The 12492-nt window shown below is 33.4% G+C and overlaps 1 protein-coding gene across 1 annotated transcript in view; it reads right to left on the bottom strand.

Annotated features, from left to right (window-relative positions):
* The window catches only part of LOC108359232 (uncharacterized), a gene marked incomplete at its 3' end in the record, with an annotated part of 264353 nt that overhangs the window by 55602 nt on the left and 196259 nt on the right, over window positions 1–12492 (bottom strand). The gene's annotated exons all lie outside the window — the stretch shown is intronic.

The raw sequence follows: 12492 nt of genomic DNA, 5'->3' as shown, positions 1-12492 counted from the left end.
TCGATAAATATTTCGTTAATAACATCGATAAATGTAACAAGAGCATAGTATGTAATGAAGAATGCCTAAATTAGAAAAAGAAATATAAAACCTTAAAGGAATGTTATAGAATGCATTCAAAATAAATTTTTGGTTAATTTTAAATCAACTTAAGCAAATCCTTTACATATTATGAAAACCTTGTGAAGGGAAGGAAGACATTTTTTTTGCTAAAACCGGTTGTTTTTTTTTTACCGAAATGTATTCTATGGCTTCGCACTCTAACTGGGGAAAGAGGCTACGCAGTACTATTGAAGATGCCATCGAGGCAAGATAACAAGCCGAAAAAACCTTAGACATGCTTACGGATGGTTCGAAAATAGAGGATGATTATGTAATGAGGATATTGCATGGAACTTACTATCAGAACATTTAGAATAATTTAATAAGTTTGAAAATGTATCAGAATAAGAGATTGAAGCAAGTCTGAGTCATAAATGATGCCTACTTTTGATATACTTGAGAGCTACAATTTCAATTTGGCAACATTATAGCTTAGTCGGTCTATGTGTGTTGCACAGCCAACCAGATTAACCTAACCCTGTGATCTACTTAATTATTATTTTTAGAATAGATTTGGAATATATACCTTTCCTTGCAGCGCTAGACCCCAACGGTGCATAGACAAAAGTTACTGCTATAGGTCAAATTGTCTTACATATCGTTTTAGGCAAAGATTATTTAGAGCAATCTCTTTAACAAATAACCAAAAAATCGATTTGTCAAGATGCGTTTGAACTAAGCTATTAAAGACGAAAGGAAAATCGTTTTATCACTTAACTGATTTGGGAAACCAATTTGGAATTACTTGACAAACAACAAACGGAAAGTTTAACGCAGTCTTGCTTTTAGCCAAAACCTTACACATTTTGATACAATTTAGGAAAATAACCAACGACTAAAAATACTTTTGAACAAGACTGCAAAAAATTCTTTAAAAGGTGTGCATTCACCCAATGATGGCTAGCATGTTTTGTGATTCTTTCCTTTTATGCTATTTTTAATATATTTGCATTACGGATAATTTTATAAGTATTTTATTCTTTTTACTTAGGCACATTTGTGTGGATATTCATTGAAGAACTCACGTCCCTCATACAACTTTCCTTTCCTTTTGCTTATTTAATTTCATTTTGATTGTTTTTTTTTTTCTTTCTATCCATTGTTGTGTTAGTAGGCTATTGCCTTGAGTTATTATCACAGAGCAGAGCGAGTATAAATATGTGCTATTCATCGTCTAGACCGGAAAGCCCTAGCAGCGTTTCTAGTGTTGCTGTTTTTTTTTTTTTAGTACTCAAAAATTCTGTGTGTGCTTCTGTCTTGCGCTTGAATTCTTTAACTTTTAAAATACTTTCTGCAATTGTTGCATTGTGTGCATATGGGAATGGCGTATGCAGAGGAAGTATGCACAGGTACTCACATATGCTATTTGAACATAGGAAAGGCTGGTTCAGAACTTAAGGTGAACACCTTTAAAAATTTAAAATCAATGGGAACAATTTAAGTTAATTTCAAAGTTGAGCAAAAAAAATATATTTATTTTAGTTTCTAAAATTTTTGGTAAGTTATTTATACAATGTTTTTTTTTTTCTTTTCAAACCTTCCTGTTTTTCAACAAATAAAAAAGGCCAAACTTTAGTATGATCCATTAAAAAAAAATATAAATAGCTAAAACAAGAAACTTCAAAAAATTTTCAACTTTCTTATGCGAATGGGAAAAATTTAAATTTGTAAGTTGAGTAAACGAAAATATTGTTTTACATGTTAAAATTTTGGTAAAATATTTTTATGAAATACATACATACATATATGGCGAAACAAAGCAGCTGTTTATAGAGCTTGCAAAAATTCTATTTACTTTGAATTAAAAACAAACGTTGTATGCATTTCGAGTAGCTTTCCGCTCATCATCAGCAACACGACTAAAACATTAGTAGCGCTAATACATATGCATGTAGATATAAAAAGATAGACAAGAACACCGAATGACAAACGTTATACATAAATGCGAAGCTTGTTATACGTTCGTCTCACTCTAATCGCTATATTAAGCTTTCTTTAAAAGATTTAGTTTGCCTCCTCGGGAGCCTACTTTTTTATATCACATTAATTTTCACTAAAAAATAGAAAAAATTGTGCTCTCGGGTTTTTCACAAATTTTCAATTCTGGCTTTGACATAAAAAGAAAGGTTAATTATTAGGCCCCTTCCGAAATTCCGACGACTTGAACGCGATGCAATTTCGGAAATATTTTTATATATTTTTAACTAGAAAATTCCGAACTTTGCAGTGAAATGGTTAATATAGCATTGCTGATGTCTCTTTTATTGTTTTTATATAAAATACAAAATTTTTCATAAAAAATAACAATAATTATTTAGCAAATCGCACCGATTCCAAACAGGACATGCCTGTACAAATATTTTTCAGTATATTTATGTCAAATTCCTATATATTGAACTTTAAAAAATGTGAAATATCTTGTGCTAAAATTTATAATGATTTATTTTACATGTATGTAAAATTTTCACAAAAAAATCTTCGAAAATCTCAGTTTTTCCCAAATTCGCATTTAAAACTCTAGTAGAAAAAGAGTACTAAATTTAGTACTATTTTACCAAACGGGTCTTCTTTTTTTCCCTTTCTGCAGTGCTTCAAAGTAAAAGCTTCAAAAATACAGCTTTCCCTAAAAAAACTTCGAAAATCTAAGTTTTTCACAAATATGTATTTACAACTTTGGTAGAAAAAGAGTACTAAATTTAGTACTATTTCACCAAAGGGGTCATCTTTTCTTCTCCTTTTTCCAGTGCTTCGTTAGCTTCCAAAATACAATAAAGGTCTTTAAAGAAATACTGCAACAAAAAAAAAAAAAACAAAAAAATTATTTAAAAAAAACAAGTGTACAAGAATGTTTTCTCGTGGGTATTCCGTTGAAACTAGCGCTGCTTAGCCTTGTATGTATATTGAAGGTTGTCCAAACTTCGTTGCAATTGCGATCTAGACGCATGTGCTTGCCGGTGCGTGTCATAAAAAGGGTACACGTTAATCTATGAATGCCACAACGACTTCACCAAAATTCCATACACACATACATATTCATACATCCATACATATCTAAGCAATGAACAAAATGTGCTCAAGTACCGTCATGGCGTATGAGCAACATAAGTTGTTATGAAGATTTCAATGTACTATGTATGTAGACAAAATATTTGAGTAAGCGTAGCCGGCCACCAGTTTTGAGTGCTACAGCGAAGTTTATACACCAACGCAGCCATAGTTGGTTGTATTCTCAGCGAAGCAGATAATTTGATAGCCACACGGGGGCGTATGAGTAATGCTGAAAATTCCATTAAACTTCGAACGTTAGTTGAAAGCAACTACTTACTGGAAGTGAATGCTGTGGCTTCGGCTTTCTGTAACCTCCTTACAGCAGCATGTAAGTGCACACGTCAATGATGAGATGTAAACTGTATAGCAGCGGGAAAGGGTGAGTTGCAAAATTACACAGCGTAGAAAAAACACAAAAAAAAAAAGTTACTCACACGTCAGGCTGAAAAGCGTGCAAGTTTCGTGCATAATATGCCGCTGAAAGTAGCAGCTCTGAAAGCATTGCAAAGTTGCTCGAGCTGCTGCTGTCACTGTTCGAGTTTTCTGTTTTTGTTGCGACCAATATGTATATGCTAAAGCTTTGTATAGATTTACTCACATAAGCGGCCTCACACGTACACGCTTCAGCAAGCGTGTCACGTAACAGCTGTTTATTTATTTTTTTGTTGATTGACGTGGCGCGGCAAGCGTGTTAACCTTTACCGCTGTTGGTTAGTGTTTTCCTACTTGTTCTTCAGAGTATTGGGGATGCTTTTGTTGGCATGTTTTGTTCATCAGTCAATATGTGAAAGTTGTTGCGCTTCAGAAGTTTTGAAACAGCTGGTTGTTTTTTGTTGTTTTGTTGTTAAACTAGTTACCTTCGCATGTGGCTATGCAAATGTAGATGCTAATAACTAGTAAGTATGTAGTTTGTTTTCTATGTAAATTCCCACACGCTGCTTAAAAATATGCTTATCGTATGGGAGCGTACAGTTATGTATGTGTGTATGTATGTATTAGAGTTTGCGGCCGTATTTTTTTGCCTGCTGGTATGATGTATATCAAGGACTAAGCAAACTCGCACAGCTAATCTTCAAAGAGCCTTTAAGTGCAGGTTTCACATTTCGAGATTTCCCAAATGTATTCTGTCAAGTAGCGTAAATATGTACATAGTGCACATGCGATAGTATTCCCATTTAAGAAAATAAACAGCTTATATTGAAAAAGAAAAAAAAACAACAATAAGTAATACGTAAATAGCCTCAGTATTTTATTAACTTGGAGTGGAAGTTGTGGATTTTATTAAATTTCGGAATAAAGGCGAGAATGACTTATTCTAAAAATGTAAAGGGATATCTAAACGTTCTCTTGAGAACTATCCTAAGTTGTGATTTTATTAATGTCCCTAATTTTGCTCAGTAAGAAGAAGGATTTACAGTTTTTTCTTGGAATCATTAAAATGCTGCAATGAGGAAAAGTAGAACTGAACTTTTGAAGCAAAGCCGGCAACCCATATAGCCGTATAGCCCATCATAGATTAAGAAAGGGATTATTATGGAATAAAGTCGAATATTACAAGATAAATGCATAGGAACGTGTATTCGACCCTTTAGAGTTGATATGGGTTATGATGATATCTCATCAAGTTTTTTAAGAGCTGCCAGTCATTTATCCGGTGGTCCGGATTATCTCTAGTTTTTCGGCAAGTAAGGCTACCTTTATCCGTGACTATTTTTTTTTACCTCATTCATCAGAGTTGCACGATTAGGCATTCTCTGACGACTACAAATGAAAGTGAAATAAGAGCGAAGGAAGAGGACCTCACAGACGCTGTCGTACCTCCGAGTTGGGACCAGTAAAGGCAATGCGAGCATCTGAGATCACAAAATACTTCAATTGCGATATATATGCAATATGTTGAACATCAACAATCATTAATTGACAGTGGATGTAAACGAAGAAACCATTTTAAGTGTCTGTTGAAGAGACGTAACTCTGACAACCAGGGACCATTAGTTTCCATAGACGAGCGCTCTAAACTACTTAGCAGAATGCTTCTGGGAAGCTAACTATGACGAATATAGCGAAAAGGATTCCATTCTAGTTTTTTAAGGTTATAAAAAAGGTTGCTTTTGCTTCAAATATCGACGTTGAAACCTTCTTGGGCAAAATTGGTAAATTATATCTTATTGAAAGTATTCCTCATCACTAGCTAAGACTTTCTCCCAATAAATAAATTATCAAACCAATTTTTGATACCTTCAACTGAAATGAAGCGTGCTGCCGTATGGGCGTTCTGCATCGGCCGAAACAAATGGTAGTCTGCCGGTGCAAGGTCTGAGCTATGTATAAGGTGGGTGGATTAGAATTTTCCATACGCTACCATCTAAATAAGTTTTGATCACTTGTGCGACATGCGGTCGAGCAATGTCATAGTGGAAGGTCCGTTCCGGCCGTTTTTCCCGCAATCGCCGCCGTATAGAGCCAGTTCGATTCGCTCCTGGTTCGCCGCCTTCTGACGCTTTGGATTGACGTAATGAGTCCATATTTCCTCGTAGTTGGCAATAAATGCAAAAACGATCCCGCTTTGTACCGTTTAAGGAGCATTTGGGAAACAGTGACACGCCGCACAGTGGTATTTCGGCGAAAAAAAAACAATTTTTTTTTAATATTAAGTTTTTATATTTGAATGGTTTAGCCTAACAAAGTGAGAAAAACAACTACAACAACAACTACAAAGCAACAAAAGTCAGAAGAATTTTATTCAACTAAAATTAATTGAGATTTTTGTTCACTTACACACAATGCGTTTTTCTTATAACTTTTGTTTGTATTGTTTTTGACGTAGAATACGTCTTACCTTAAGGTATGGGGGCTATGTTCAAATGTTGTAGTTGTAATTTTTAGAGCTTCACAAAAACGCTTATTGCACGAGAACTAATAAAGCGATTTCAAAGAAAAGTGTGGCGTTTCAAAGATAAAATTCCAAACCTGTCGACAGATTCATTTTTGTAAATAACCAATTCGGTTTCTGTCGTAAAAACAACGGTAAACATTGCCTTATTTTGGGGTCAATTTTGAGCCTTTAAAGTGCTCTAGCAACTTATTGTTGGCATATATAACTTTCATTTTCGGGATATAGGTTCTTTGGAGCAGTAGAAATATTATCGGGTACAAATTTTATATAAATTTAACAAATATTGAGCATTTTAAGGCAAAAAATTGTTGAAAAAATTTGCAAATTTTTTTCATTACCAAAATGCTCGAAAACCGCTCGAATGATTTTGTTTTTGTTTTCTTTAATCAAAAATTCAAGAGTTTTCCTTTCGTTTGGTATATGGGAAGTATTGGTTGATATCTTCTATATATGTTTATTTTATTCAAATATATGGGCATAAATGATTTTCCATACAAAATCACCTCGTCATCATTTTGCAAACACGTGCATATGTTGGAAGTGTGGGAAGGAGACAAAAAGTATGTATGCGTATGTAATGCGGCTTTTGATCGCAGCGTATGTACATATGTAAATGCATATATACGTACATATGAAAGTTTCAGTTAATGTGGATCTGTTCGGTTTTGTTATCGATATTTTTATCGATTTTGTTATCGATTTTGCTATCGATTTTGTTATCGATATTTTTATAGATTTTGTTGCCGATATTTTAATCGATTTTGCCATCGATATTTTTATCGGTTTTGTTACCGATATTTTCACCGATTTTGTTATCGAAATTTGTATCGATGTTGTTATTGATTTTGCTATCGATATTTTCGGAACTTATCGATATAATGATCGATATTTTTATCGATTTTGTTATCGATTTTGTAATCGATTCTGTTATTGATTTTATTATTGATTATTTATCGGTTTTGTTATCGATATTTTTCTTGATTGTTTTAACAATTTTGCTATCGATATTGTTATCGCTTTTGTTATCGATATTTTTGTCGCTTTTGTCATCAATATTTTTATCGATTTTTCTATAGATATTGTTATCGCTTTTGTTGTCGGTATTTTTATCGGTTTTTTTACCGATTTTGCTATCGATATTGCCATCGCTTTTGTTATCGATAGTTTTATCGATTTTTTTATCGAATTTATTACCGATTTTGTAATGGATTTTTTGATAGATTTTGTTATCAATTTTGTTATTGACTTTGGAATCGATTTTGTTATCGATTTTGTAATCGATTTTTCGATAGATTTTGTAATCGATTTTTTATCGATTTTGTAATCGATTTAGTTAACGATTTTGTTATCGATATTTTTATCGATTTTGTTATCGATTTTGCTATCGATTTTGTTATCGATATTTTTATAGATTTTGTTGCCGATATTTTAATCGATTTTGCCATCGATATTTTTATCGGTTTTGTTACCGATATTTTCACCGATTTTGTTATCGAAATTTGTATCGATGTTGTTATTGATTTTGCTATCGATATTTTCGGAACTTATCGATATAATGATCGATATTTTTATCGATTTTGTTATCGATTTTGTAATCGATTCTGTTATTGATTTTATTATTGATTATTTATCGGTTTTGTTATCGATATTTTTCTTGATTGTTTTAACAATTTTGCTATCGATATTGTTATCGCTTTTGTTATCGATATTTTTGTCGCTTTTGTCATCAATATTTTTATCGATTTTTCTATAGATATTGTTATCGCTTTTGTTGTCGGTATTTTTATCGGTTTTTTTACCGATTTTGCTATCGATATTGCCATCGCTTTTGTTATCGATAGTTTTATCGATTTTTTTATCGAATTTATTACCGATTTTGTAATGGATTTTTTGATAGATTTTGTTATCAATTTTGTTATTGACTTTGGAATCGATTTTGTTATCGATTTTGTAATCGATTTTTCGATAGATTTTGTAATCGATTTTTTATCGATTTTGTAATCGATTTAGTTAACGATTTTGTTATCGATATTTTTATCGATTTTGTTATCGATTTTATTATCGCTTTTGTTATCGATATTTTTTTCTTAGTTTGTGCTTTCGTTTTTGACTTGGATATGCTCTTAACCATACCACGTATTCTACGTTTAAATTTAGCAGGTGTATCTCCGATACAGCCTGCAGACCAAGACGAAGGCGCTGGACTGTTCCTTTTTTGTTGTAGGTGCAAATGAATAGATAGTACATATTAGACAAAATTGAGTAAAATAAAAATAAGCATACAAAAGTGACAATTTGTAAATGTTAACTTTGACAATTTTGATGGACAACAACGGAAATTTTAAGGCGTTTTTGCGGTTAGCTTTGAATTAAACTGATTACGCCAAATTTTAACGTTAGTTATTTCCAAGTCATATATTTATTGGTGTGCTATTTAGGGAATTTTTGGTCATTTTTGAGGTTAGGTTTGTTTGGGCGGTATGCTTTAGAATAAATCATTACACATTGCACAAGACGTTATTACAAATATATGGACAAAATTTCGGACTCGCATATTCATAGGTGAACTTTTTATGGCATTTTTAAGACGCTATTCAGGTTAGATTTATATGTGAGGCATGCTTTAAAATAAATCGATCACGCCATTTTTTTGCATTTTTTTCGATTTATATCCATAAATGTTATGTACGTAAAATTGTGAATCTACATCGACCGGTTACTTAAAAATTTTCCAAAAAATTTATGTGGCTGCACCACTGTGCACCGTTCCAATTATCTTGGTTTGAGTTCGTGAGGCAACCAGTTTGCTTATCAAACATTTTTTCCATTAAACCTCGTACAATTTTAAACATTCCGAACGAGAATTTTAATCAAAGAGTTTCATAAATTTTACCGCGCACAACTTCGACGTCGGCTTAAATTGATTATTTTTTCAAACAGTGCACAAATCGTAACAAAGTTGAAAATTATAAACAAAATTTCCAAAAGTTCAATATTATTTCATAAACTTCCAACCAACTAAACAAATGTACACATTTATGTACGTACAAGTGTTAAAAGATTAAATACGAAACAGAGCAAGTGCACACAAAAGAAGTTTAATATGAAAAGGAGTTGAGTGGATGAGTGAATAAAGCTGTCCAAAGTGTGAGCGAGAGCTAAGAAAACAAGATGAAGGCTTCATGAAGTAAGTGAATTAAATGAAGACCAAAAAAAAAAAAAACATTGCAGAGAAAAATGAGTATGAAGAAGTTTTTACTTGAAAAGCTGGAATACTTGCAAAAAATACAAAAATGGCACACTCTCAGACGTCATTCATCGCTTAACCGCCGATCTGCTTATGAGCGAGTGAAGAGCAGTTTTCGCTTGTCCGAGCGCAGTACAGCGGAATGGCAGAAGTGTCGACAAGCTGCTTGTTTTGTGTGCAGTGTTGAGTTGCCTCTTCTCTCGCAGGCTTTTGTTATTGTTGGCGATGGCATAAGTGATTGTATCATTTGTTGATGCTGTTGCCGGAACGTGAAGTGTGAAATGTGCGGTGCGGGGGCAATAGCTGTGGGATAATGTAGCTTGTAGCCGCTGATGTTGTATTGCGTCGACTGCTGTATAACGGTTATAAAGTAAACAATAAGAAAAAGTAAACAACAACGAAATAATGTGATTGCATAAGTGCGTGTGTATACTGGCATAAGTAAGAAAAGTTGCAAAAAAAAAAAAAAATTCAAAAAATATGAAAACAACTTTCGAAAGAAAGCGAACATTTGTCTGCGGAAGAAGGAAAAGTTGATGAAGACAACATCCGGAAAAACTAAACTGGGCTGTGAATAGTACAAGTGTCTGTATGTATGTAATTGCATAACTCATGTATGGATATACATACATAAATTCCTGTCTAGCTGTAGAAATGTTTGTGTACGCCTTTGCAACAACTACCGGCAAACAAAAGTTGCATGCAGCACAAAAGATTTAACAACAACGGTAAAGTTGCATAAGAAATTTCGTTTGAGTGATGCTCTCATTTCATTTTTGAGACATCAGCGTTCACAGCGTAAGATATAAACTAGAGAAGTCATGGTGATACATATGACAATAGGGAACCCACTGGCATTTCCATAACAGTCTGTTTATACTATGTATGTGAAAACAAATGCTTTTCACTACATTGTCCCCGCATTTGCTCTTCACAAGTTGCTTCTGCATCAAAGGCGATAATGTTGGTTTTCATTTCCTCTCATTTCCCTTAATCGTGTTTTGTTCACCTTTTCTTGTAAGCATTTCTTGATTATCTGGTTTCTTTCTTGTCTCTCGTTTTGGCAGATTTCAGGTGTTCTCTGCAATAGCGAACAAACATATGTGAATGCAATCTTCTTGCGCCTGATTGAATGCATACCTCTTTGTCTGCGAGAATAGTGTTTTTTTCCAGAAATCATTTAAGCTTTTGTTTTGGTGATTTTTCTGTGAAGATTTTCGAAGAACCGCTTATATATAAGTACTATATATGTATGTATGTATATTTACTTTCGCACTCATGTACAATTTTTATACCGGCGTGCACTTGTGCCCAAGGGTATTATAACTTTGTTCACATAACGGTTCTTTGTACCAGCCTAAAGGAATCGAGACAGATATAGACAAATGTATACCAAGATGCTCAAAATGAAAAGAGAAATCGATTAAGCCGTGACTGTGAAACTTGGTCAGCGTACATATTTCTTTTTAGCTATAGACTAAAGGTTTTGAAATTGGATAAAATCGGACAATAACCACGCCTACCTCCCATGTAACGGTAGTTTGCAAAAATACATAAACTGCTGCTTAATTAGTAAACACGAAGCTTACTGATTCAAAATTGATATTTACATGATGAGCCCTTGGGGGAAATGGAAAATGGCTGTGGTCCCGCCCACTAATGGTTGCACCAATTTCTCCCAAAGTTGGCACAGTTGTTGGTCTTTATACAACACAGCTAACAGCTGAAAATTTTTGGAACCGTACAATAACCACGGTCACATCCCATATAACTAAAATTACGTCCACTTCTGATATAAAGGTATATTTTAGAAATACGGAAATTTCGATATTTCGAAATTTAACAAGAATAATAGAATCCCTACATCGTGGAAATTTAAGTACGCTTATTTACTACAAGTTGATAAACACAACAAAATCTTAAAACCAAATAAGATTATTCTCGAAATTTTGAAAATGCCGCCTACTTATGACTATACGAGCATGTCTCATTAAGGCTAACTGAATCGAAACTGTTTGAAATAGGGGTAAAACATCCCGTGCGAAATCATGGGCCAAACATAGTAAAACTACGTTTTTATCTTTGCTCTCTGACGTCAAGACTTGTTTAAAGGACTTTAAAATTTGAAAAATATAGTTACTTAAAAATAATATAAAAAAAAAAAAAAATAGAGCAATGTAGAAAAAATTATGACTATCAAATTAAAGAGAAAATTCAGTAAAATTAAGGCCGCTTAAATTTTTTGATCCATACGGACGATTAGGTATTGAAAATGTCCTTTTAACATTTTATCATTGAATATCCTTGAAATTTTACAATAATTATTTTGGAAAAAAAATCACTGAGCCAATTCCATCTGTCTTCGTTCAATCGTTTCTTTAAAAAGGCTTTGAAATGACGTTACACTATTTTATTCGAGTACGGACAATAATGGGAGCGCACACACAAAACTTAGGGACGCGTTTCCAAACAGATTGGCTGACAATGAACTGCCCGGACGGGAAGGGATATCCAATCCTTTAAAGGGGGTGTAAGAGAAAGTATACTAATACATATCTGCACAGCTATTGAATATGTCTTCTGCTAATTAAAATTTGACCAATAATATTTTTGGCGCTGTAGTAAGCAAAATAGTAAAAGGCTGCACAAAAAAACTATCGCGCGTGCACATTTTATTGAGAAATAAAAGACTTTAATCAAAAAAAGTTAGTTTAACTATTTAAGCAAATTAAAACTGCAGCTAAACTTGAAAGTTACGCGTTTTTTTTTTTTTTTAATTTGCATTTTAGAACTTTTGGAAAAGTTTGCCCCCAGTAAATTGAAAAAATTCACTGATGGAGGAAAAGAATTATAAAAAAAGATACAAAAACAAGGATTAAATAAAAGCCAAATTACCCGATACGCATGACAAGCTGCTTAATTAAAAAGCATGAAGGACAAGAGTTAGTTAAGAAAAAATCAAAGGCTTAACAATAGTCAACAACGAAAACATAAAAATGTAAGGAAATGAGTGGGCAGTCTGCTGCTCCAAGACTTTTGCGCTTACCGCGGCGACGGTCATATAGAAGAAAGAGAAAGCGATTTTATGTAACAGACGCGGTTGTGCGCTTCCCCGAACAGAATGCCAAGAAGACTCTTCTTCAAAGCAGAAAGTCAGCACGCAGTGGCCGCACAGCGTGGCTACTCTTTGTTTATGACA

This window comes from Rhagoletis zephyria, unplaced genomic scaffold (genome assembly GCF_001687245.7).
Source record: "Rhagoletis zephyria isolate East Lansing unplaced genomic scaffold, Rhagoletis_zephyria_1.1 Rzeph_scaffold_00361, whole genome shotgun sequence".
Taxonomy (NCBI): Eukaryota; Metazoa; Arthropoda; class Insecta; order Diptera; family Tephritidae; genus Rhagoletis; species Rhagoletis zephyria.
The sequence above is the reverse complement of the archived record's forward strand: the minus strand, read 5'-3'. Positions and strand labels throughout refer to the sequence as shown.